Genomic DNA, 4,133 nt, shown 5'->3' with positions numbered 1-4,133 from the left:
AAGCAGCATATGGCCCCAGGGCAATTTAAATTTTGCTCTAGAACAGAGGTTTTCAGCCTTCTTGGATCATTGTATCCCTGGTGGCTGGCCGTGGAGCAGTGTACCCCTGGCTGCTGAGTGGGGGGAGGAGGGACGCAGCCAGATGCTGAGTAGGGGGCAGGGTGGCACACATGGCTGGATACAGAGCAGCAGCAGCCACCACATGCGAGCTTCCCCCGCCCCCTGCGTCCAGCTGGCTGGGCGACGCCTGCATGACAGCGTGGGATAGGGTGTGGTGGCGCTCTTTCCCTGCATGTACCCCCTAGGGCCTTCTCAAGTACCTCCAGGGGTACATGTACCCCCAGTTGACAACCCCTGCTCTAGAAGAAAGTAGTTAAACAAAAACAAAATTCTGCATTTTATTTTTTTTTAAATTTTCTTCAGTTCTTGACTATTATTTATTTTACGAAATCATTTAATGACAAGATATGATTTGAACTGGGGTATTTTTCTTTCCTTTTCATGTCCTTTGACAAAATATTTAGCAGAATTCATAGATTCATTGGAATATGACAGGCTGTGACCCAAGGCACCATGATTCTGGGACACATGCAAAATTGCATCCTGTAGCTATTGGTAGCGTCAAGATTTTGGTTCATGGCCAGAAGGGTAAGAAGTTTGGCCACACTTGGTATAAATCCTATAGACCAAGGTTGGCAACCTAAGGCCCATGGGTCACATTCAGCCTACAAAGAGACTGGATCCAGCCTGGAAAGGTCGGACCTGGTCCACATTGTCCTAAGAGTTTGCCAGTTACCTCTAGGTGCTCCACCCTACATGGAGAGATGCTCTTCCCCATTGCAGCCTCTGCTTACCACTGACTGGAGTGGGTCAGAGGGGAATAGTGGTCCAGGGCACCAGCCAGGTTGCAAGCCCCATGTTAGTAAAAGGTTGTGAACCCCTGTTATAGACAACCAAGCCACTGAATTCTTCCAATGCTGAGTTTACCATATGTCAGATGCCACTGAAAAAGATTTATGTGCTAAATCTGTCTTTCCAACTAATTGAACTGGTAATAATGTTCTGTGGGAACAAACCACATATACACAAGATGCTATTCTCCTGAACCAGAGAAGCAGAAATCTATATTTGTACTGAAGTGGTGTGCACAGAACAAAACAGTTAGTGTTAAGAAGTAGATAGGAACACACTGTGTTGTCTTTTTCTTCCTCTTACTGTCAAAAGAAGCATGACTATGGTTCCTTGCAGCCTGATAAACACCAAAGATTGTTAAGATGAATCTACACAGAATGGTTAACTTTAGTGAGCCAGCAGAGATTTGCCATTTTCACATGAAGATGTTCACACAACTATATCCAGAACAGTTTGCTGTGCTACTTTTCTGCCCAGGCAACTACATGTGCTTTGCTGGTACTGAAGAAGTATCCTTGGCCTGAATTCCCAAACAAACTACAATATACATTGCAAATTGTTCCTGCTCAATTTAACATGCCAAACTGGTAATCAAACATTTTTTTGGTCCAATATGTCCTTAGCATTCTAAGAGAATCAGGCAGGAGGAGGATAACTTATGCTAAGTATTGCCCATGATATTTTGCATAGTTGGTGAGAGTTAAATTTGCAAGTATTTAAGTCTCACTAACAAAATCTACATGCTGCAAGTTACTGGTATTTTATAGATCCGCAAAGAATCTCTTATCCTGGGAATGATTCATGTAAGTGGCAGCAAATAATGAAAAGGCTATCTATTGTGCACAGATTTAGAAGTCTTGGAAAACGATTTTGCATTCCCTTTGTTCTACAGTTCTCCCCTTTGCCCGGCTGGAAAAAAGGAAACGGTCACAGGTTATTCTATAGCTGGTTCCCACCAACACAAAATTCTGATCCTCATTGAGCTGTGCATTCAAGCAAAAACAAGAACAAACATAAACAACTCCATTCCCATCCATCTACTAAAAAGGAACTCAGATGCTTCATTATATACCTCCCACTGGCACTGATGAGGCAGAAGATTTGCATGAAAAGGAGGGGAACTCAAGACAAAACACAGGCTTCATTGTAATTGTTTTCATTTGTAAATCTGTTAGCCAAAACTGCATTACAGACACACTACTTACACTTTTTCCCAGAAAAAGAACATGTCAATTGATCCTGAGAATCTCGTTCACCCCCACCTTCAAAAGGAATGTCAGATAAGTTCATATAAAGAAAGTCAAAAAGAAAAAAAAAAAGCAAGAAAACTTAATTTATTTTAAATTTCAACTTTAATTGTAAATTATATATAACATGAGATTGAGGAGTTTGGAGATGTGCTACTTGAGGCACTGATCCCACAACGGGATCTCCATATGTGAGAAGACTCTTCAGTCTATATGGATCCTATTGCAGGATTAAGGCCTAAGAATCTCCTGCTGACAAGACTAGGTAGCGTCCATTCAGAGACTCTGTTTCACATAGTGCACTGTCAATTTTCCTGAGGCAGAACATGTTATGTACATTCATAAATTAAAGCATGTTCCTCAGTCTTCCTCCTCTCCAGAAAAATGCTGATCTTGTCTATATCTTCTGTTCACCTATATCCAACAAAGGGAAACCAGAGAGACATGTTAAAGTGAATACAGACAGGCTCATTTTATCCCCAGTATAAAATTACTATTAGAGTTTTGTGGTATGGCAATTTAAGTCAACAATTATTTGAGAAACACATTTACAGTATAGCAATTTACTGATCTGCATTATAGCCATGCTAATTGCGCTAGCTAGTGTACAAACCTATTCTGCAGGTTCCTGCTCCAGAGCACATGCCAATAATATACATCACAGAGAACTTTGCTCTCAGGACTCAGCAGTGTTGTAAACATAAAAAAAGGGGAGCAGGATAGGGTGGGAAGCACACTCCAAACAATTGTACATTCCCATTAGAATTTAGGTAAATCAGTGAACAATTTTTATTCCTTTTAAATATTTTTCCTGATGTAAATCCAGAACAATTCCACTGACGTCAGTGATATTAGATTAATGCAAAACCAAATGAAGAGAAGTCAAGTTCACTGTCTTCATAGTAACCACTTTCAAAAAGATTCAGTGGTTAAAAAAAAAATCTGCAATTAATCATTAAAACAGAGTGTGCAGAACTATTCATACAACAGATACACAACAGACTCTCTATGCTACAGAATTAAGCAAAGATAAACTGCTAACTCAATTACTCATTTGAGAATTCTCTAGAGACACTCTGCCACAGAATATACATTTTTAATTTGCATGTTGGATATATGTTGTTGAATATAAAGTAAAGTGGCAACAGTTTCCTGTTACATTGTCACATTACTCAGTTGTTTAAGTTTTAGACTGAAACTTCTGGAGAATTTAATCTGTATAGTTTTCTGCAAAAAATGGAAAAAAAGTTTGTTTGATATATGTGAAAGTCTGATGCACTTTTCAGACCACACGACCCACTTCATCCTTGCAGCAGATGGTAAAATTTATGGGTGCACTGATAGAGATTTTGGGGGCCAATACTGATAGCCCATATTTAAGGAGGTGTATCAGTCGATACTGATCCAATTTCCAATGCAGCTGCCTCCAGCCGGCAAGTCCAGTGGAGTGGAAGGGGTGTGGTGGGGACAGACTGATGTCCCTCACAGTGAGGGAGGGGACAGGGACAGGGGCAGGCACTGCCCAGATGAGGCGGGGCTCCCACCACTGCTTTCACCCTGGGAGGACATGGGGGGTGGGGAGGAAGAAGCGGTATGTGCCCCCTGGATCTGCATGGAGTGGGGCAGGCTGCAGCTGGAGCTGCATGGGACTCTCCTTGGGAGGGACTGGGCTTGGAGCAGGCGCTGGCAACGCTGGGAGGATGCTGCATCCACCCCAAATTTTACTGCCACTCAGCTCCCAATGCTGCAGCCACCAGCTGCCTGGCGCTGCTCCAATTCCTCCGTCCGCATGGGTGGAGGTAGGACGTTGAGCTAGGGCAGTGCCGGGCAGCTGGTGGCTGTTGCACTGGGGAGTAGTATGGCAGCAAAATTTGGGGTGGATGCAGCATCCTACCAGTGTCACTGGAACTCACTCCAAGCCCAGCCTCCATTGAGAAGAGCCCCGGCTGCAGCCTGCCCCAAACAGATCTTGGG

The 4,133-nt window shown here is 43.0% G+C and overlaps 1 protein-coding gene across 1 annotated transcript in view; it reads right to left on the bottom strand.

Annotated features, from left to right (window-relative positions):
• Positions 1 to 2,052: 2,052 nt before the first annotated feature.
• APOO (apolipoprotein O) overlaps positions 2,053 to 4,133 on the bottom strand; it is a 55,752-nt gene continuing 53,671 nt past the window's right edge. The window contains exon 9 of the mRNA XM_019529165.1: positions 2,053 to 2,573. The gene's annotated coding sequence lies outside the window, so the exon portion shown is untranslated. The remainder of the gene's footprint in view (positions 2,574 to 4,133) is intronic.

The sequence above is a fragment of the Crocodylus porosus genome, unplaced genomic scaffold (genome assembly GCF_001723895.1).
Source record: "Crocodylus porosus isolate Cpor-Errol unplaced genomic scaffold, CroPor_comp1, whole genome shotgun sequence".
NCBI classification, from domain to species: domain Eukaryota; kingdom Metazoa; phylum Chordata; order Crocodylia; family Crocodylidae; genus Crocodylus; species Crocodylus porosus.
This window is presented reverse-complemented; position numbering and strand designations above follow the sequence as displayed.